Source organism: Euprymna scolopes, chromosome 1 (genome assembly GCF_053919585.1).
Source record: "Euprymna scolopes isolate OS-2025 chromosome 1, ASM5391958v1, whole genome shotgun sequence".
In the NCBI taxonomy this organism is placed as follows: domain Eukaryota; kingdom Metazoa; phylum Mollusca; class Cephalopoda; order Sepiida; family Sepiolidae; genus Euprymna; species Euprymna scolopes.
The window spans coordinates 74,584,233-74,608,730 of NC_136482.1; the positions used below are offsets into that span (position 1 = coordinate 74,584,233).

The window sequence follows — 24,498 nt, forward strand, 5'->3', positions numbered from 1 at the left end:
GCACTTGTCAGCATCTCCAATAGTGATCGAACTCACTATGCCAATTTTGTTTAGAACCATTGTTCTATCAGTACATTTTTATTTACTTGTTTATATTTGAGTTCAGAATTGGAGAGAAGGTCGTTTCTATGTGAGAATAGTAAAGCTCCTGAAAAAGGATTGGATTTGCATCAAAATGAAAACTGACGCAGTCGAGAAGCATTGCTTGTTCACTAACTAATGGCAGAAAAGATTTATGCGTAGTATCAGAACGGAATTTATGCGGAATCAGAATATACATGATTAATATCGTACTGGATTATCTATCTATTTATATATATATATATATATATATATATATATATATGCTGCGTTCCATCAATACTTTCATTTATCTCAGTTGGTCTTCACATATGCAAATTAATACGAACTAGAAAATATATGTTTTTGGAGAAAGACCCGTCTTTACTCTGGCAGATAAACAATCACGAGATGCAAAGTATATTATTCTCATGTCTGCTGGTTAGTGTTTCTGTTTATTGTCACGCATGTTACTTTAACTTTCATTAGTAAGCAACATTTTTTTATTTTACATCTCGAAAGCAAATTAAATCTAGACTGGAAAAAGTGTTCAATATTTGAAACGACTTTTAATTCTGTGACCTATATGTTGTCTATCTTTAGTTTTTTTTTTTCTAGTAGAAGTCAGCATGTAACATGATGCAAAAAGCACCAGAGAATAAGGGGTAAAGAGTGTCAGATGACTGGTGGACAGCTTCGATGTGATTAGTAATGGTGGAAACTGAGCAAAATGTGATTGGAGACAGCAGTTCAACTATAACTATACAACATCCACGTCAGCTACGAAGCAACCCTGTAATATTATACGCATTATTGTGCTGCTAGTAGTTTTAGAAAAATATCTCATGAAAGTGTCCTGTAGTTTTAGGTTGAGAGTGGAAAAGAGGGTGGATTTTTTTTCAAATGCCATCAAAGAGAAATCATGATCTTTCCATATAATTGGACGCACGGATTTTATCCTCAACATAGTATTAACCGTTTTAAGTTTATGTCAAAACTTTCATTAGGAATAATAATAATAATAATAATAATAATAATAATAATAATAATAATAATAATAATAATAATAATAATAATGCAAAGAGGAACTAAGTACATAACAAATCAAATAGCTGAAAGAAACCATATTTAGTCAAACTACTGCACTGCGAATTATACATGTTTCAGGAATCATTACCAATGTATAAATCTTCACTTATATTTAATATCAACTGAGTAAGTTGATTTTAGCACTTTTCTCCTCCTTTTTTTGTATCTATGATTCAGAAAGAATTCCACATTATCAAAAGTGAATTTACAGGAACATAGACTAAGCTTGCTTAAGCGTATAATAATGCAACGATATAATCTATTAGAACAATGTTGATATATGAATTGTATTTATGTCTTGATATTTATAATTAAATAACGCATCTAACGAATGTTTTATTATGCAGAGAACTTTTGGGTTTATTACGTACGATAATACGAGTTTCGTACGTCTCAGTAGTGTAAATATAAATAATTATTATTGCTGTTTATATTAGTAGTTGGACTCTCTAAAAAACTGAATAAACATCGGGACGTCGTCAAACTTAAGTTAATTACCTCCACTATTCTCTGTCGATGTTCTTATCACCATTTTTTCTATCAAATTAGTTACATGTGAAATGTTTAGATGTGATGCATATATGCACCCCTCTTCCTACATTGTTCAATTGCTGAATCGACAGGTTTTATGAAATGATTTTTCAGCCTTAGTCCATCAACGAATGTGCTAGATAAAGCTTTCCACACCATTTCGTCTGCATTAAATTCATTTGTTATTTGATTAACATATTGGCACACATACATAAACACATATATAATTGAATTTCATTTTTTTTTAATTTTAAAATTGTTTTTTATGTTGAGCAAAAAATCGTCAATATTTTCTTTTATTTGTTTTTAACTTAAATTGTCATTAGCGAGGATTTGTGTATGAAGAGAGTGAGTGAGATTTGTTTGTTGTTTTACTTAACGTATGCGTAAAAACAAACGAAGAAAAAGAAAAGTGAGGGACTCTAGAAAGAGGATAAAAAGCTGACATATTTTTAAAAGGGAAAGAGAGGGCACGTTTGGCAGAACGCGCGCGTAAAAACAATACTGTAACGTGAGAGAAAAGAAAAATGCGCTGGGAAGAAGAAGACGAAGAAGAAGACGACGAAGAAGAAGAAGAAGAAGACGAAGAAGAAAAGAGTGACGATTCTGAGAAAATGTAGTTGACAGCGACAAGCAGGGAGACACAAAAGCGAAGGTCTGCCTTCATTGACATTAGCAATCGACTGCGACAAGGGAGACAACGGCAAGACGACAACATATTGCTTTTCAGTAACAAAGAAAAATCTAAGAAATAAAAATAGTGAACGAGGAGGAGAAGAGAATAATAAAAAATAAATGGAAAATATTCTCAACTAGCGTCAATAGAGTAAAACGACTACTACGCACCGACATCTTAGCAGACGATAAGGGAACGAACGAGGAAATCGAGGGCGAATTTCCGCTATATTTACAAGGATGACGATGAATAATATAAAAATTAAGAAATAAGTGAAATATATTTTTCAACACAAAGAAATATGATCTGAGATCAGATAAAAATAAAATAAAAAATCAACTCACATATAAAAAGAAAAGAACTGTAAGTGTATATATATATATATATATATATATATATATATATATTAAATTGTAATTCAATGAATTTCAAAAAACTCTCATTGAAATGAAATGAATTGGTTGAGTTTCATATCAAAGAATTTTTATTATTCTAAGCAAGACAAAGAATGTTTTAGAAAGTTTATCTCCTTAACCTATAGGGTTTCGATGCCTACCACCTCATCAGAGGAGTGAAAATATTAGCAAATAGTTATAAAGGTATGCACCCTATTTGCTAAAGTCAGTGAGACATGGAAAGTCAAAGTGAAAATAATACATTTAAGCAATTCTTGTTTAGATGGGATAACTTATAGAATATTACTGCCAGTAATATTTTGTAAACCAACAATCTCACGTTTACATAACCACTGATTGTTAAATAAAAACTATTCCGAAGAATATATATATATATATATATATATATATATATATATATATATATAACTAATGAGTAATATTCCTGAAATCTTCATATATAATAAGATGACTGCAGAAATTCCTCTTTGAACTAAGGTATCGTAGTAATGGCTGACCAATTTTTATGATGTCAGTTTGAAATAATTTGCAATACATCCTTCACAGCTGATGAATTTCAAAAATGCAATCTTGATGTGAGGGAAGTTTAGGAGAAGAATATGCAATAAAATTCTGTTTTAAATGTTGAAGAAACACGACAGAAACGATGGAGTGCTTTTGGACCATCTTGCATGAATCGAACATCAGTTTTGGAGTAGTATAAGAGATTCAAAGAAGGCAGAGAGTCTGTGAGGGATAATGGGAGGTATGAGAGAAGTAAGGAAGTCAGGGCACCAGAGTTGATTGGCCAAATAAAGAATGTTATGGATAAGTGCCGTCGTGTGTCTTTAGAAATAACATGTGTACAGTTTAATGTCATTGTCGAAACTGCCCACACTATTATTCGTCAGGAACTGAAGATACGGATAATTTGCGCGAAGTTTATCCCAAGAGTGCTATGAGAAGGTCAGAAAAAAAGACATTGTCATATCAGTAGAAAGATGATCGAGCTGATCAATTCAGACCCAACAATTCTTAATGCCCCGGTGAAAATTTGGTCTACTGCTAATACCCAGAGACCCAGTTCCTAGTGGAAACATGCTGGCTCTCCCAGGCAGAGTAAATCCACCAAGAAACTTATGGCGTTCATTTTGTTGACAGTACCGGCATGATCGACAAGAATCGACAGTCAACAAAGAATACTATGTGAAGGTTTTAAGGGAGTTCACGAAGAGATTCCCCCGAAAGAGGTCAGCACTCTTCAAATCGAGTCATTGGCATTTTCATCAGAACAATGCACCAGTCTACAACACCATCTTTGTCACATTTGACCGAGAGGGCACCAAGACAGTTCCTCACCTTTTGTATTGTCCAGACCTTGCTCTGTTATAAAGGCTGTCGTTATAAGACAATTGTAGAGTTGAAAGAGGCTGTGACGAGGTTATTGGACACGCGCACACTAGAGGACTTCCATGGGGCCTTCTAGAAGTTGTCAGAATGGTAAAAAAATGTATTGCAGCCGGAAAGATTACTTCGAAGAAAACTGGAGTTTATATGTACTATCAGTAAAAATGCTCATACGAAAAAAAAAATCTAGACACTTATTGAAAGCATCTTGAACATAATTTGAACAATAAGCCTTGAAATGATTAAGCAGAGGAACTATTGCTCATTATTGTTCAAATATTAAAAATATTTCCGTTAATTAGCTATGGAATTTCCAGTGATCATGTTAGTCGATACGATTACGGCATATAAAAGGTTTAACGTGATGGTGGCGAGATTGGCACGTAAATTTGGTTTATCGATCAAGAGTTTTAAGAGTAAGCTATGAGTTATGCTATTTAGCTTTTAGTGAACACCTAACTGTTTATATAATTAGAAATTTGACTTCAAGGTCAGTTAATGAAAGGCATTTTAAGAAGAAACAAAGCTTATAGTAGTAACAGTAATGGAGGAAAAAGTCAGATAGAAAACGCAGAAAAAGAGGAAGAAACAAGAATGAAATCACTGGTAAAGGAAGTTACATTCGTAATAAAAAAGGCAAGAAATAGAAAAACATGAATAAGAAAGAGAAGAAGGCAATATATATAGAACAAAAGACGAACAATTAGAAAACAGAAAATTTAATTGGACGGTCATAAAGAAAGGAAATAGTTGGAAAACGAAAGATATTATTAATACAATGCGAACAAAAACAAAGTAGAAATAGAGAGATCGTAGAAGGAAAAAAAGGAATATCTGTTCCACAAAAAATAAACACTTGGGGTTTAAATTTTTTATCGAAACAGTAACACATTATTGAAAAATGTGAACATTCGCCCGGCTAATAAGATATAAAAATAATATATATATATATATATATATATATATATATATATATATATGTATATATATATATATATATATATATATATATATATATATATATATATATATATATATAAGAGTGTGAGAGATGGAGGAAGAAAGGAAGTGCGAACAAAAAAAAAGCAAACAACAGAAGAGAGAGAGAGAGAGAAAGAGAGATAGAGAGAGAAAGAGAGAGAGAGAGAATATGATGGAGCGAAAGAATGAGACGGAAAAAGAAAATAAGATGGAGAGGCAGGCAGAGGTATATTTCGAAAGAAGTGGAGAAAGTGAGAGAAAAATAGAACAGGTAGATTTAGAGAACAAAGAAAGGAGAGGGTGAAGAAAAGAAAATAGCAAGGTGACGAAAAGGGGCAGAAAAAGAGAAAGAAGGAGAGGAAAGAGAGAAAGAGACGGAAAGGAAGATGAAGAGAGACACAGGGGAAAAGTGAGAGAAAGCGAACATGAGAGGGAAAATGAGAGGAAGAGAAAGAGAGGGATAATGAGAGCGAGACAGAAAGAGAATGATAGTGAGACTTAGAGACAATGAAAGGGGGTAAGAGGCAGAGAGTAAACCGTGGAGAGTAAGAGAAACATAGGAAGAGGGTGAGAGACAGAGAGAAACATGGAAGAGAGGAACAATTAGTAGAGGATGAGTCAGACGAAATAGAAAAGTTGAGGGAGAGTGTGAAGAAAAATGAAATATAGTAAGAGGAAGACAGAAGGAGATGGAGAGTGAGAGTAAGAGAAAAAAATTAGGAGTAAAAAAAAGAGAAACGTAGGTAGAGAGTGAGAAGAAGGGGGATTGACAGAAAGAGCAAAAAGAAAGAGAGATGGAAAGGCGAGTAAGAGAAAAGAGATGGAGAGGAGAGTGAGAGGAAAGGAAATGGAGGAGAAGAATTAGAGAAGAGAGGAGATGAAGAGTAAGGCGAAAGGAGATGGATAGTTAGAAAAAGAGAGAAAGAGAGCGAGAGTAAACTGTAAAGAGACTGAGATTGAAGAGAAAAGAAGAGGGAGAATGAGATGAAAAGAGAAGAGTGAGATGGGAAATAAAGCAGGAAAGAAAATAAGAGAAGGGCGGACCTGAAAAAGAATGTGATGAAAAGAGGTGAGAAGAAGGATGACGGACGGTAGTTACCTTGTCAGCAGATCTTAGAAATTAACTATTCGAAATCGCTTCTCTAATAATAATTTTTCTGTTATCTATATATATTCTGTTATCTATATATATATAAAAACGAAAATGTGTGTATATATGTTTGTATGCATGTGTGTATGTGTGTTTGTATGTCTCGCAAAAACTTTCGACACGGGTCACGGATTTTAACAAGATCGGTATCATTTTCAACTTCCAACCTTCGCCCGAAAAATATCGAAAAATTGGCCACAAAAATTAATTTCTTCCCTCTAAAATCATCAGTTTTCTACATGAAGAGGTCAGCAAAAAACCGTCCCCTCATGACAAGTTTGCTTCTGCGAATGCGTCATACGACGTCGAAACAGGATTTACTTTAAATATTTGAAAAACCGACACAATTTTGTTGACGTCGTCTTAGCTCAGTTTCTTAGAGCGCGGCCTACTTATCTAAAGGTTTTGGGTTCGAATCGTGGTGTGAGATGTCTTTTTTTAAATTTTAATATTGAAACAGGGTCATTTAAGCCATTTTTCACGTGTTTTTTTTCAGATTTTTTAACGAAGTTTCTACGTTCGTTTTTCTGTTTCGCGTTTTCTTTTTTTTGTTTTTCCCATTTTTACATTTAACATCGTTCGTTTGCCTCACGTTTGTTTTTTTTTGTGTTTTTATTATATTTACTGAGCTTATTCTTATATTTTGATTACCCCCCCCCCACCGAGAACACACACCGTGAAACACCCGGGCAACGCTGGGTAAACCCCGCTACTCTATATATATAAAGGCAAAATGTGTGTGAGTGTGTGTGTGTGTTTGTATGTCACGCAAAAACTTTCGACACGGCCACAGATTTCCGCCACATAGATATGATTTTAAAGCTCGAACCTTTGGCCGACAAATATCGAAATATTGGCCAAAAATATTAATTCCTTTTCCCTAAAATGATCAGTTTTCTACAGGAAGGGTGTAGCAAAAACCGTCCTCTCATAACAAGTTCGCTTCTACGCATGCACAAATGACGTCGGAACATGATTTAGTTTAAATATTAAAAAAACGACTTATTTTCGTCGACGTCGTCTTAGCTCACTTGATTAGAGGTCGGTTTTATTATATAAAGGTTGTAAGTTCGTGGTGCGAGGTGTATTTTTGTTCTTTTTTTTCGATTTTTAAAATTTTAATATTGAAACAGGGGTATTAAAGCCATTTTTTACGTTCTATGTTTTTTGTTTAAGTTTTGACGTTCGTTTTTCTATTTTTTCCATCACATTCGCATTTTATTTTTAGTTTTCGTTTTTCCAATTTTTACATTTAATATCGTTGGTTTGCCTTACGTTAGTTTTTTTGTGTTTTTTCAAATTTTTTTTAATTTAACATTTTTTATATATAATATTTAAATAAATAAAAAATATTTAATATTTAAAAATATTTACTTCGCTTATTCTAATGTTTTGATTACCCCCCCCCGCCCGAGCACATACACCTCTAAAAACCCGGGCAACGCCGGGCACCCCCGCTAGTCTATGTATATAAAAGGCAAAATGTGTGTGATCATTCTATGTATGTCTCGCAAAGGCTTTTTTCACCGCCATTCTCGGGTGGAGGTTACTATCGCTTAGAAGTGTTTATATAACGTCTAAATAATAATATCCATGATTTGCAAATGCGTGTCGAGTCTAGATTTATTTACATCGACTTTTATAAGATTCGCACTATTTCGCTATGCCGCCTGTTTGTCCTGCTTTTTAGTATAAATAAAGTGAAACTAAATTTAAACGGTTCGTGTTCTCAACCTTCGCGCTGAGATCAAACCATCGTTTCCTGACATCTGTTTTAGAGGCCGCCGGTTTGCAAGTGGATCTCCGTGATGTATCGACAGCCCACGGCTGTCGGGCAAGTCAACGGAAAGCAGTCGAAACCCTTTTTTTTAATCTCTCGGTCGGCTCATCAGGGTTGTCCGTTGTCGCCTCTGCTTTACATTCTTGCCTTGAAGCCTCTGCTCCGCAAGCTGAGACGTGGCGAGGCAAATTCGGCCCTGCGCAGAATGGCTCTACCTGGCGGCTCAGCTACCAAGGTATCCGCGTTCGCCGATGATGTCACGGTCTTTGTGTCGAACTTCAGAGACATCGAGATCGTGTTGGAGACACTTGCATAGTATGAAAGAATTACGGGGGCCAAGACAAACTGCAGTAAGTCTGTCGGACTGCGGTTGGACACCTGGAATGGAAACGCAAATTCCCGCCGCCCTTCAGCTGGACGGATGGCCTGGTTCGGATCCTTGGCGTGTGGTTCGGACCGGGTCTCCAGCTTGATAAGAATTGGTCGGAGGTATGGTCAAAGGTGGAGGCTGCGGTCAATGCGTGGCCTCTTAGGAAAAAGGGTAGAACCGAGGCGTGCGCAACATACGTCTTCCCTCTCATCCTTTACTGACTGGCTAACTTCCCCTACCTGCACAACACCTAAAAGCTCTTGTCGAACTCTTGTCCTCGCTCCTTTGGGACAGAGAAAGACACTGGGTAAGCAGACAGCTCTGCTTCCAACGTCCGTGTGAAAGAGGTTTAGGAATGCCGGACTTGAAGTGTAATCGAGACGCTGAGATGCTAGCCTTCCTGAGCCATCACCTTCAAGAAGATCAACCGTGGCACCCCCCGATTACTGCCGCCTTTCCCGACCTCATTCTCGACCCCGCTATCGAGTCGTCGCAGGCTGCGGGAAGACTCAGCCTTCCTGAAAGAGTGCCGAGCCGCGCTTAAATGACTACCAAGGTCCAGGGACCTTGTGACTGCTAACCGTAGGGAACTCCACAGGGATCTAGTGAGGGGGGCGCAACGACCCACTATGCACGCGATTGAGTGAGATCCGCGTGGAGTTGGGCGCCAGGTTCGAGTCATCTTAACAATTTGGAGTTCTCTCTGACCTGCCGATTGGCCCGAAATGCATTTTCACTTAACAACATACAATGCAGTTCTGGGTTTTTGGAATCGCCTGCTTGTCCCCGTTGCGGAACAACGGCTGTAGAAACGACTGATCATGCTTTCTTTCGATTGCCGCGAACTTCGCCAGTACTGGTCGTATGTCAGCGAGGTGACGGCTCGCATCGACCCCGAGCATCCTCGCCTGATTAATGTATCCAATGTCGTTGACAACGTGAGATCGCCATGAGACCGGGAAAGACAAATAGTCTGCATTACGATCCTGGTCGTGGCGAGAATGGTGATTTAGACGTTTCGTCTGCTGGGTGGCCCGGGGGGTTGTCTTTTGCTGATCCGGATCTGATCGCTTTCTTTAAACACCAACTACGGGTCAAAATCAGATGTGATAGAAGAAGGCTGCATTGTGCGGCATTTGACAGAAGATGAATACATTTAGCAAGTCTGTGTGTACGAAAGGGAGTCAAGTTGTAGAACGCGCAGTTCCGTCAAGCGTAATCCATTTTCAGCCTCTTCAGACGGTCTATCAACTAGACGGGATTGGGAGTGTCCTACTAACCACTTTTGTATTTTTTCTTCCCCCGTCCTCGATACAACTGAATTATCGTATAATAATTGCTGTTATCTTTTTTTGTTTTTACACGGAAATAAAAATGCTTTAAACAATTGGGTGCCAAGTAGGACGTCCCCAAGTATGAAAGGGCGAATGCGATATTATGGTGAAAGAAGATTCTAGATACGAGAAACTTTTGTTTAGTTCTAGAGTGACAAGAATGACCAACGATCCCCATCTGCCCGCCCCCCCCCTTTGGGTTGGCCTTGTGCTTAAGTTTTTTGTTCATGTTCATTTTTTGCCCGAATAAAGGATTTAATATCTCAAAGTGTAGTATCTGTTCCGGTATATACTGCAAGCAAAGGCCATATGTGGGGGCAACCCCACATATAAGACCTTGATCAATGTAAGAGCAACCCTTCATACGAATTGTCACTATCCAGCTCCCCTACTACTCGGGAGTTGGTCCCCATTTTCCCCTTCACACCTCACACTAAAAGTTGGCCTTGTGCCTAATTTGTTGGGCGGGGGAGCAAATAAATCGTAACGCTCCCGCGATGACCTCATTTAGCTGTTACCTGTCAATCAAACCTCTTTCACTCGCTTTATAAGCCTTAACTTAACACGCTATTCAATTAATCTCTCTCGTGACCGAGACTGTTAAGTGGTTGACTTTTGTTTCCGCATCAAGGGTTACGGGTTCGATCCTGCCTCCCGACCAAAACTATTTTTTTTCTTTTACACCTTCAAACACCCGGGCAACGTTTTTTTTTTTTTTTTAATTTAAACAGGGTTATTACTTCGCTTATTCTTTAGTTTACCTCCACCTATACACACAGCGTTGTTATCTTAAGATTGCAGGTTCGATCCGACAGGTTTATTTATGCCATTTTTTCCGTTTTTTTTTTGTTTTTGTTTTGTTTTTTACGATTTCTTAACATTTTTATAATATTTTAACAGCCTATACACACACCTGCAAACACCCGGGCAACGCCGGGTACACCCGCTAGTCTCTCTCTCTCTCTCTCTCTCTCTCTCTCTATATATATATATATATATATATATATATATATATAAAAGCGAAAATGTGTGTATGTACGTTCGCTTTTTTGTGTATGTCTAAGAAAAGCTTTTTTTCCGAGAAGCGGTCGGTCGGCTCACAACTTCTTAAAACTTTTTATATCACATACAAATCATAATATCTACGAGTTAACAACGGAAGTCCCCTATCTATTTCATTTGCTCGACTTTGAAAAGATAAAGATTCAACATTTTTCGCTCGCTGCATGTGGAATAGGCTTTTTCGTATAATAAAAGCAACACTAATTCTGGCGGTATTTTTCCGGTCGCTATTGCCGGAAATGTCCGAAAGCAAAAGCCGCCAAAGACTTCATTTTCACTTTAGGAGGAAAACAGTAAGCAGGAAAGAAGTTCGACAAACTTGTAGTTCGAAAAGAAACTACTAGAGTAAAAAAACTGTATTGCGTTGAGGCATTAAAAGAGAGAATTGACGGCACTGAACAAACGAGAAAAGAACGATTAGCTACAAAGAAAGCAGGGAATGGGTGAGACAATTCTGAAAATACATGCTGTAATAGAATTAAAAATAGATCGAAATTAAAATATATCTATTGTATGTGTGTGTGGCGTGCATGTTAGAGAGAGAGAGAGAGAGAGAGAGAGAGAGATTGCGGTGAAAAAGGTTGTAACCAATCAAAATACATATGTTTCTTCAAAATATTTCACAAACATTTAATAATGGGGCAAATGTATTATGGCAAATACATGCAGACAGACATGAATTTTATACATACGCTATTTTTAAATCTCCAAAACAATTCCATTGATGTTTCCCTTTTGTGTTTCACCATACACCTTTATGCCCTTCGTTAATGTCGTACAATTTTATTTCCTGAATTCCACTTTTCATTTCATATAAGTTCTAAGTTAAAAATTTGTATTTCATTATATATTTGTATTTTATTATATATACGTATGTTATACATACATACATATATATATATATATATATATATATATATATATATAGTAATTTATAAAATATATATGGCGATTAAGCCACGCTGAATATTCTGCGTTTCATCCACTATAGGATTTGTCAGGCTTATGCGCGAATTATGTGGTTGCTTCTTGTTTTTATATATGTTGAGGATTTCTAGTAAGCCAATCAGCTTTCTAGTATCCACCGCGCCCCTTCCTATCATCCAATGGGCATGCATTTTATCGAACAAAGGATCTGTTTTAGAACTAGGTCAGTGGTTTAAGGTAGATCTTTTCTTCCTTTTATATATATATATATATATATATATATATATTAATATCCCTATAGGTACACACATGCATGCATATATATATATATATATATATATACATATATATATACATATATGTGTGATCGTTTATGTATATTCATGTTTGTTTAATTTATTTATTTGTTTGTTTTCTATTGTTATTGTTAGTTTTAAAGCTATTTTGTATCGCTATCCTAGGATAAGTTTTATTTTGTGAACATAGTTGTTTCCTATTTCTTGTCTACAGTTTAATAGATTTTGAGGTTCTTTAAAGTACAGGATAGCAAATTTTTCATGGAGGCATAATTTACATGGGTCGTCTAAATGTCGTCACGTGGTAGCTTGTCTCGCTAGTGTTGTTTTTATTAGGTGTTTTTTTATTTTTGAATATACTTTTGTGGTCATAGTAGCGGGTTTTGAAATCTAAGGAAGTCATGCCTATGTAATATTTCTTGTTATTCGGGTTTTCTTTCTTTCGATACTATGACCACAAAAGTACATTCAAAAATAAAAAAAAACACCGTATAAAAACAACACTAGCGAACAAATACTGGGAACTCAAAGAAAGCGGACATTCGCCGGTAGTCGAATGGAAAATAATGAGACAAGCTTCCACGTGCAGACATTTACACGACCCATGTAAATTATGCCTCCATGAAAAATTTGCTATCCTGTACTTTAAAGAACCTCAAAATCTATTAAACTGTAGACGAGAAATAGGAAACAACTGTGTTCACAAAATAAAGCTTACCCTAGGATAGCGATACAAAATAGGTTTTAAACTAACAATAACAATAGAAAACAAACAAATAAATAAATTAAACAAACATGAATATACATAAACGATCACACATATATGTATATATATATATGTATGTATATATATGTGCATGTATGTAGGTATATTTATATATATATATATATATATATATATAAAACAAGGAAGGAAAAGATCTACCTTAAACCACTGACCTAGTTCTAAAACAGATCCTTTGTTCGATAAAATGCATGCCCATTGGCTGATAGGAAGGTGCGCGGTGGATACTAGAAAGCTAATTGGCTAACTAGAAATCCTCAACATATATAAAAACAAGAAGCAACCACAGAATTCGCGCATAAGCCTGACGAATCCTATAGTGGATGAAACGCAGAATATTCAGTGTAGCTTAATCGCCATATATATTTTATAAATTACTAACTAGCTCTACATACTTATTGAGCACTTTTGAAGTATATACTTAAAGTTTACGCATAAATCTATACTTTCGTATATTAAATTTATGTGAGTAAATGAAGTAGTTTTATATATATATATACATATTTTATATATGTGTATATATATGCATTTGTACAGTATATATATGCATATGTATATATATATATAAATATATAAATATATATATATGCATTTGTACAGTATATATATGCATATGTATATATATATAAAAATATATAAATATATATATGTATATATATATATATATATGTATATATATATATATATGTAGCTGTTTTCTAGGTGGGCAGTATTTTGCGCGAACAGTTGGCAGAGATGGCGGAAATTTTCTGTTTCTATGTCTATCCTTGTAGCCATGTAACTAGTAAGGGTGCTGGAGGTAAACGTTTTGTCTGGGCTGACGTTATCCGCCTGATAGTTAGGGACCCGAACCTTGGATTTACCACTAAGGAGGCTGTCCTATCAGCAGGTGCAAAGTACTGGGGCTGCTGTATTGCCATTTGGTGAAAGGATTCTATACTATGCAATAGCTTCTGGTGGGGCCTCTCGATGCCATACTAGTTGGTAATTGTTACGGCTTTACCTTATCATTAGCTACAAAAAAAATTCTTTGTTTCTTTTTCTCTCTTAGTTTCCCCTCTCTGTCCTGCTCTAAGTAAATCTGACGACCTAGTCCACAAATTCCAAAATTTCATCATGACAAGTTTCATGAAAAAATACACGATTAAACCCGGTTCTTGAACTTCCAACGTAGACCCCTACTACCATGTCTCCTTCTCCAACATCAGGGGTCTACGTTCTAACCTTCCAGAGGTTTAAACCCAATTACAGGAGACTAAACCAGACCTTTTATTTTTAAGTGAAACTGGCATTGGACAGGCTATTTCCCTAGAAGAGTTCGCAATTAAAGGATACTCTAACTTAACTTCTAAATCTGACCCCCAAGATCGCCATGGGCATGGAATATGTGCTTATATTAGGGATAGCTTTCCATGTGGTAGGGGCATCTCCAGGGAAGATCCTTCCTTACCCTATATGTGCTTCCGGGTTGCTTTAGCTCACACTACTGCATTTATATTTACTCTCTATCGCCCCCATAACAGCGGAGTTACTATCTTTCAAAGCATATCTGAGAAAATTGACCAAGTCTTATCTGCTTATCCTTCAGCTAACATTCACGTATGTGGTGACTTCAATGTTCACAACGTCGAATGGTTGACCCACTCTAACAAGACCGATGATGAGGGGAGGTTCTGTCATGATTTCTCCATTGCCTATGACCTCACTCAGATTGTTCAGGAACCCACCCGTGTGCCCGACAATGCCGGCCAGTATGCGAGCCTACTAGACCTTTTTCTCACAACTTGCCCTGAACTATGTTCAGTTTCTGTTCTGTCGCCTGTTGGCTCTTCCGACCACTCTATTGTATCAATTAAGATAAAAATGAAATGTAATAAGTCCCCAGACGTACCTCTCCATCGTACAGTATATCGATACACTAAGGCTGACTGGGATAGCTTCCGTACATTTATATCTGATCTACCTCTGCATTCCATGTTTAAAAAGGATGTGTCCTCTATAGTATTAGACCTGACGAAATGGTTAATTGTAGGTATTGACCGGTTCATACCCTCGAAAAAGTTTCAGCAAAAACCTAACAGCCAGCCATGGTTCTCTCCAGAATGTGCTGCTGCCATTGCGCACAGAAATCACTTTTTCCACTGTTTCCAACGTAATAGATGTATGGAAACTAAAGCCGCTTTCAGGACTGCCAGCAACCATTGTAAGAAAGTGTTAAAGAATGCAAGAGAGTTGTATACTCAATTTGTTAAGTCCAAAGTAGCTGAGCAGCGGCTTGGTTCCCACCAGTTTTGGCAAATAGCAAACAGAATCCTGAACAGAAGCGTGTACTCCATCCCAACTATTATCAATGGACCTGAGGTAATCTCGTCAGCATCAGACAAAACCAAACTCTTTGTCAAGAACTTTGCAGCTAATTCTACCCTTTGCGACCAAGGCCGCCAACCCCCAATATTTCCTCCTGTATCAGAAAACACGCTATGTGATATATGTATATCTGTACGTGATGTTGCCAAGCTAATCAAAAACCTTGATTCCAGTAAAGCAACTGGCCCTGACGGTATTCCACTTATAGTACTCAACAAACTTCAACCTGAACTAGCGCCCATACTTACAAAACTGTTTAAACGTTGTCTTAAGGAGAATAGTTTCCCATCTCCCTGGAAAATTCCATCAGTATGCCCTGTATTTAAGAATTCAGGTGATCGCTCATCCCCCTCTCAGTACAGGCCAATAAGTCTCCTGTGCGTCATGATTTAGTTGCTGGAATCTGTGTTAAATACAGAAGTAATCAATCATCTCAACAAAAATAACCTTCTTAGTGACACTCAATATGGTTTCCGTTCTGCTAGATCTACAGCAGATGTGCTTACAGTTATCTCATAGGATTAGCAAATCTCTCGACGGAGGACACCTTTCTAGGGCAATTGCTCTTGACATATCTAAGGCCTTTGATAGGGTATGGCATAAAGGTTTACTTCATAAGATCTCTAGCTATGGTATTGCTGGAAATGTCTTCTCAATTATTAAATCATTTCTTTCTGATAGGTTCATAAGAGTAGTAGTTGAGGGACAAAAATCAGAAGCTCACACTATTAATGCCGGTGCCCCTCAGGGGTCCATCCTGGGCCCAACTCTTTTCCTGATCTACATTAATAATCTTCCAAATCATATCCTTATATCATTTGTAGACATTTATGCTGACGACACTACCATTTATGGTAGCACATCTAAGACAGTAAACGACCAAGTTCTCTCCAATTCTCTCTCCTCTGATCTTGAGCACGTAGTACAATGGGGTAAGGAGTGGCTGGTTACTTTTAATGCATCTAAAACCAAGCTTCACTCTTTACATCATCAACATTCTGATCCACATCTGGCATCAATTGAAATGAATGGCTCTCGTCTTCAGGAGGCCTCAAGTTTTGACAAGCTTCTTGGCTTGACCATTACTCCTGATCTTAAATGGAACACATACATCAAATCTGTTGCCAAGGCCGCTAGAAAAATGGTGGGATCTTTCTATCGATCCGGTAGATATCTCACTGCTGATGCTATTCTCTATCTATATAAGAGCCAGGTACGTCCAAGTATGGAATACTGTTGCCACATCTGGGCAGGAGCTGCTAGAAAGGACTTGTCCTGCCTTGATAGAGTTCAAAATAGACTTCGTAGCCTCGTAGGAGATGTCCTTTTCTCTTCCTTGCAACCTCTATCTCACAGAAGAGATGTTGCGAGTTTGTCTCTGATGTATCGTTATTTTCATGGACAGTGTTCGACTGAGCTTCAATCTATGGTCCCCCCTCGCAAAACTTTCACAAGAAACACTCGTCTAGCTGTAAACACAATCAATAATTCCCCCCACTCTTTATCTGTGCCTAAACCTAAACGTAGATTCCTCGAACAAAGCTTCTTTCTTAGAACTGCACGCCTGTGGAATTATCTTCCGTTTTCCTGCTTTCCGGCTGACTACAATATGGTTGTGTTCAAGTCTAAAGTAAATAAGTTCTTGATGAGCCGTTCCATATAAGTTATCAAATTTACCAAATTTTCATTACTAATGATTACTATATTGTCCAATTTCTACTGTACACTCTTTAACCCTTATCCTTGAGTGGCCTCTTGGCCTTGATAATGTGGTGATGCCTATGTAAAAAAAACAAAAAAAAAACACTCACTGGTATGTGCTTTTGATAGATCACTGAACAGGTTTGCTACGTCGTATTTTGGTCGACTTGGTCACAAAATGTTTTTACTATTACCAGACACCAAAATATTTTCTACAACTGCAACAATGATTCCTTTTACATTGTGCAACTTTCTTCTATTCATTACGTTTTTATATTTCTCTGTTATTAGTTCTCTTTCCATTTCTTCCGTCAAATTTCAACCTGTTTAATTTTGTCCACTTTTATCTTTATTTCTTTGCTATTAAAATATATTTTCTTTTCAACTTTTTTTCATTCTTTTCTTTCGTCCTTCCTCATTGGAGTTCCCTGTTTTATCTTTGATCATACATTCTTTTCTCAGAGTTAATTTTGTTCATTTTTCATTGATATTTGTAGTCTACTAATCTTTGCTTTTCAGTATGTTCCTATATTACATCCTTGTATATGTTTTTTATTCGTCATTTTTTTACCTTTCTTTTTACTTGTTTGTTCTCATATTTCGCTTTTGTTCTTTTAAATCTTTTTATTGTGCATTTTTCTTTTCCTGTTTTACTTTCTCATTTTTTTTCTGCATTTACTTTCTTATTTTTTTTTGGCTTCTTTATTATCCATCCTGGCCTTTATCTTCCCCTTTTTTATTTACTGTTTCTCGATTGTTTATCTTCATGTTTTATTTTCTAATATAAAAATTCTTTTTAGGGCATGTCTCTACTATTTTTAACTAAGTTTACTTAAAAAATATAATAAACAACATCAGGTGGTTTTCAAAACAGATGCCATTTTATAAATATGAATATATTTCTTTAATACACGCTATTAAAGTTATTAGCCTAACTCTTTTACTTATACGCTGCAACATCAACGCTCTGATCCCCAGCTGGCATCAATTGAAATGGATGGCTCTCGTCTAGGAGAAGCCCCATGTTTTGACAAGCTTCTGGGTTTGACCTTTACTCCTGATCTGAAATGGAACACGTACATCAAGTCTGTTGCCAAGGTCGCTGGAAAGATGGTGGGATCCTTCTACCGCTCCAGAAGATATCTCACTACTGATGCAATTCTCTATCTATATAAAAGCCAAGTACGTCCAAGGATGGAATACTGTTGCCATATCTGGGCAGTAGCTGCTAAAAACAGCCTATCCTGCCTTGACAAAGTACAAAATAGACTTCATGGCTAAGTGGGGGATGCCCTTTTCTCTACCCTGCAACCTCTCTCCCACAGAAGACACGTTGCGAGCCTATCCTTGTTTTATCGTTATATCCATGGCAGATGCTCGTCTGAACTCCAATCTCTGGTCCCCTCCTTGCCAATCTTTTACTAAAAACACCCGTTTAGCTGAATCCACTGTGAAAAATTCCCCCCCCCCCACTCTATATCTCTGCCTAAATCAAAACGCGGATTCCATGAACAAAGCTTCTTTCTTAGAACTGCACGCCTGTGGAACTCTGTTCTGTCTGCCTGCTTCCCACCTGACTACAATTTTGATGTTTTCAAGTCCAACGTTAACAAATTCCTAATGAACCGCCCCCTTAAGTAAACACTTCATCAAATCTCCACACTAACGTAATGTACTTGCAATAACCCTTATCCCTGAGTGGCTTCCGGGCCTTGATAAGTGGTGATCACTGTGTAAAAAAAAAAGTCCTCTCAGCTACAGTAACGCACTCACACATCCTATCGTTTTTTTTGCCCCCGCATTTCTCCTTTACGCCACCGATTACCAATTTACACAATGTTATATCCGGTCTATTCTTCCAATGAATCTATATTCAACCTTATAAGAACGTTCGACATTAACCAAAATTACACTAAAAATTGTGATTTCACATTGTGTCTCTGGGTGAGTCATGGAAAACATGTTTTTGTATTCACCGTTCTCGAATCTCGTTTTGATTTATGAGTTATTAAATATTCTAGGTTTGAATTAGTACAGGGTGTCTCACTCAAAATATTTCGGACGATTAAAATTCTACTATGTTAAAAGTTATAAACAGAAAAACGCCGTCAAAATAAAAGATCAGAGATAAACAGTAGAATACTTCCACTATGATTGAGTTAAAAGAAAAAAATATCGACTTGGTCCATTACGTAAATTTGCACAGAATGTGAGTCATAATATAGCATGAATATGTGAGTGCGTAGGTATAGTAAATGGCTATTTTTGTTTAGTAATGTTATAATCAATGGAAGATTATAGCGTAGATATAGTACATGGCTATTTTTGGTTAGTAATGTTATAATCAATCGAAGATCATAGTGTAAACGTAGCACTTACCTATTTTTGTGTCGTAATGTTATAATCAATGAAAGATTATAGCGTAGATTTGGCACTTAGCTGTTTTTGTCTAGTTATGTTATAAACAATGAGAGAATATAGCGTAGATATAGCACTTGGTCATTTTTGTCCAGTGTTACAATAAATTCAAGAATATAACGTAGATATAGCACATGCCTATTTTTTGTCTAGTTACGTTATAATTAATGCAAGAATATAACCAAGAAATAGCACTTGGCTATTCTTGTGTAGTTATGTTATAATTAATGAAAGATTATAGCTTAGATATAGCACTTGGCTATTTTTGTTTAGTAATGTTATAATCAATGCAAAGATACAGCGTTGAGATAGCGCACGACTACTCTTGTTAAGAAATGTTATAATCAAGCAAGTATATAGCGTAGATATGGCACATAGTTATTTTTGTCTAGTAATGCAGACATTTAATATCGATCCTGTGATAAAGAATATTATTGGAATATTTTCAATGAACAAACTTTTATTACTTCTGCTGACGGTTTATGAAAAGTATTTGTTGATGTTAACTTTAAAGACGACCATAGTGCAGTGGTTGAGTCAATTATCTTCTAATGTATCTCACAGGTGGTATGTTTCACAGTTCGGAAGTTTTAGAGAAGAATTTGCTTACAGAAATTCTTATTATCTGGATTTCCCGGACTACTGTTCTCATCTTTAGTGTGATTTTCGCAACATTTCGGTCGATGTAACAACCGAATTTCTTAAGGTGTATCCTGTCGAACTCGGGAATGTTTCTGTCGAACTTGGAAATTTGGACGGAATTACGAACAGAACCTTTTATTTACCTTACAGGGTAGCATGCTCTTGTTTCGTTATGCATAACTGAACAGGGATCCTAAGTTATACGCAAATGTATTTTTAGGTTATTTACACGGAGAATTACACTTTAAATCTAAGGAGAATATCACTTTTACAATCGATTTTTCCAAGTACTCTAACCACTGCGCCATGGAACCTTGGAGAATGTCGGGAAATTACATCGACCGAAATGTTGTAAAAATTACACAGTGATATAAGTAACCAGTCCTTATGTGAAATATATGTAAAAGGAAGAATTCCGTTTCTGATGAAATTTGTTTTAATGAACTTGCGCAACCCTTGCTTATTTATAATTATATAAGTTCAGCACTAGCTGGCATCAATTGTGATGGATGGCTCTCGTCTGGGTGAGGCCCCGTGTTTTGACAAGCTTCTGGGTTTGACCTTTACTCCTGATCTGAAATGGAACACGTACATCAAGTCTGTTGCCAAGGTCGCTGGAAAGATGGTGGGATCCTTCTACCGCTCCAGAAGATATCTCACTACTGATGCAATTCTCTATCTATATAAAAGCCAAGTATGTCCAAGGATGGAATACTGTTGCCATATCTAGGCAGGAGCTGCTAAAAACAGCCTATCCTGCCTTGACAAAGTACAAAATAGACTTCGTGGCTTAGTGGGGGATGCTCTTTTCTCTTCCCTGCAACCTCTCTCCCACAGAAGACACGTTGCGAGCCTATCCTTGTTTTATCGTTATATCCATGGCAGATGCTCATCTGAACTCCAATCTCTGGTCCCCCCTCGCCAATCTTTCACTAAAAACACCCGTTTAGCTGAATCCACTGTGAAAAATTTCCCCCACTCTATATCTGTGCCTAAATCAAAACGCGGATTCCATGAACAAAGCTTCTTTCTTAGAACTGCACGCCTGTGGAACTCTGTTCCGTCTGCCTGCTTCCCTCCGGACTACAACTTGGATGTCTTCAAGTCCAAAGTTAACAAATTCCTAATGAATTGCCCCCTTAAGTAAACACTTCATCAAAGCTCCACACTAAGGTAATGTACTTGCAATAACCCTTATCCCTGAGTGGCTTCCGGGCCTTGATAAGTGGTGATCAATCTGTACAAAAAAAACACAGGTTCCTCTACAGGATATTATCTATTAATCCTCGAAACTTAAAAGACGCCACTTGTCAACAGATACAGAATGAAAAATATATGTCATTTGTCAATCGTTAACTCTAAAGATATCCTTTTTTTATATTCGTAGATATCATTTTATATTCGTGGAGAAAGGAGTGATGACGAAAATGATTTGTTTTAACCGTACCTAATTTTTCATTTTAACATTTTCCTTTAACGACACAAAAAAGTTAGCTCGTAATTCGACTTTGTATCATGCCTTCCAGCAACCTATTATATAAATAGCAATTGTATATTGTTGTCAGTGTGTAAGTTTGTATGTTGCGTTCAAAGTTAAAAAATACAAAGCAAACACCTTCAAAGTTGGTATAGTATTGATCAGTCTTGTGCTGTATGAATAATATCTAAAATCTGGAAAAAATTAATTCTTTGGAGGTACATTGAACTGGATTCTGCCAGCTGCGTTTGTTTTTTTTTTTTTCACTGTTATGCAATGATTTGGAAATAAAATGCAGGCCCATTAGCCAAGGAAACTCTTATATAAAGGCTAATTGTCTGTGTTTATATTCAACGAAAGGGGAAGAGACTGGAGAGTAGAGAAACAAGAGACGAAGATTAAGTAGCGACAGATAGAGAGAGGTAGAGAGCAGTTTAAATAGAAAAAAATCACACCTTTGCCCTGGGAAATACTGTGTAACCATGCTAGTTCCTATATAAATTCTATGAGTTTTATTTGCCTGAGCCAATGTTCAGGAGTAATGGTGAAATATTATATAACATTTGCGCCATCCATAACCATAAAAGTTTAATTTTCATAAATGAATTCTAGTTTGGTTATTCCTCATTCACTCGACGCCATTATGCGGATTTTCCTATTTATTCTTTATCAGAGTATGAACGGTTTTCTTTTTCGCCTTACCAACTGCGTTCTCGTCCTTCCATTTATCTGTGTTTTCTTGTGCTATTCCTTCCTACACTCTTCCTTCCTTCCTGCTTCGTTCGCTTATCTCAGTGTTCTTGTCAGCTGTAAGCTACAATAAGAACTAACATTGTTTCAGCTTGAAAAACGACTGCTATTGATTTGAGAGCCAAAACTGTTCGTTGTTGTAACGGGGTGGACGGAGCTTCTTCCGTATTTTTTCGGTAGAATACGGCAAACTTCTACTAGTCTTTACAATATCGTTTCGTGGTTAGCGTTTACTTTTGATCTTTTTTATACATTTATCGTCTCTCTTTTCAGAAATGTGTTTAACCATCTTCATACGTGTCTGTAAGTCGTTCCTAGTAGCAGTTCACTTGAAGCTTCAAGGGCCTTTTCTTCATCTCTCTGTTAAATTTGGGGTGGCATTATATTTTGACTGTCACGTTTACGTTTAAAATAACATATACAAATGCTTTATATGCTGCTGTATCCGTTCAGTCGTCTTAATCGGTTATGGCTGTCGGTGTCTATCGCGCATAAGATTGTCTATTTCTTAAATGCATTTTTAGTATTTCAATCAATACTGTTTATTGAGTTTACTTGACTCTTCACATGAGTAGCATTAGATTATGTTTTAATATAGTGAAACCCAGTTCACATTAACAAAGCATTACAGATAAAAACAAAACACACGAATAAAGCTACCGTCACTAAACTAACTATATTCTCGCAACGGAGAAGATAATGCCTTGGGGTAGCATTCTAATACCACACATACTGCACTGTGATCATGAGCAATATCTCAACATCACTTCTGCTTGTGACTTTTCGACAAGAACGAAAGTCAGGTTCAGTCCTTGCTGTTACACTGAAGAGTTGTGATAGAATGAAACAGAGTATGTGAATTATGCACACACACGTGTGTGTGTGTGTGCATTTAGCATCATTCTTTCAGTTAAGCAAAGATTGTTAAATATAACAAAATCCATCTAAACTGAAAATTAACAGAGTTATTGCGAAGGGAAATGTACACAGACGAACAGACAGACAGACAGACATACACTTTCTCTTTTATATATATTAGCATTTCAGTCCGGCGTTGCCCGGGTGTCTGGAGGTGTATGTTGAGCAAAAAAAAGTGGTAGTAGGAAGGCAGGCTTGAACCCGTAGCACGAAGAGAACTCTATCAAACTCCTCCGACAATTTTAGGTCTAAATACCTGAAATTTTCGATATAGGTTCCTTGGAATGGATCTAACTTAATAACTTGATTTGAGTCCCAAATAATAAATGTTAAGTGGTCATAATAGGAGTCAAAATGAAAAAAGTTGACCGTTTTATTGTTGTTGTTTTTTTTTTTTTTGCTCAACGTACACCTCCAAACACCTGGGTAACGCCAGGCGTAGATTACCGTACATATTCGCACTGGGCAATGCCAGGCGTAGATTACCGTACATATCGAACTTTTTAATATCTATAAAAGTAAAAATGTGTGTGTGTGTGTCTGTCTGTCTGTCTGTGTACATTTCCCTACTAAATAACTTCGAACTTTGGCATACTGACTCGAACTTTGGCATACTGAATATTGAGATTTGGAAAAATCTTTTTAATCGGGTTTCAGCCAGAAATTTTACTGTTATAGAGTTCAAATATTTGTATATATATATATATATATATATATATATATATATATGGGGCGACCAAAAAAAACAGGCCCTAACTCTAATAAGACCCCATTTCTTAGTGTTTTGCCCGAATGAAATAAAACTTTAGTCATAACTAGTTTATTATATCTAAAATATCACATCAAAAGCCTAGGGTCTTTGCCTTTTTTTCTTTTTTTCTCCGTTCTACAGCATATGTTCTAGATGGCCTCTTTTGTTTGTTTTGGGTCACCCTATATATATATATATATATATATATATATATATATATATATATATATATATATATATATATATATATATAAAATGAAAATTACAATTGAATTTACCAAAATGATCCAAGATGGTAAAATTAAAGTAAATTATAAATATTAAAGAATTAATGCTTATAAAATTACCTCAGCCAGATATAAAAGCTCGATAAAACCAAATAGGAAACAGAGCTTATAATATGAGCAAACGGTTAATAAAATATGTTAAAAAACACTTTGAAATGAGTTAAAAACATATTTAATCTGAAAATGAAACACTAGATAAATGGATAGGCGTTTATCCGCGGAGTTTCGAAGAAATACTTTCCTTCTAATCAGAGGGTAGGAATTAGCAAAATGCGGGATTGGATTTTGCATGCAGAAGTATTTGATGAAACAACAAGTAAGTCAAAGATCTTATATATATATATA

General features: G+C 36.4%; 1 protein-coding gene across 1 annotated transcript in view; it reads right to left on the reverse strand.

The window, feature by feature from the left end:
* LOC145242098 (glutamate receptor 2-like) overlaps positions 1-24,498 on the reverse strand; it is a 1,575,989-nt gene that overhangs the window by 1,062,209 nt on the left and 489,282 nt on the right. The window lies entirely within an intron of this gene.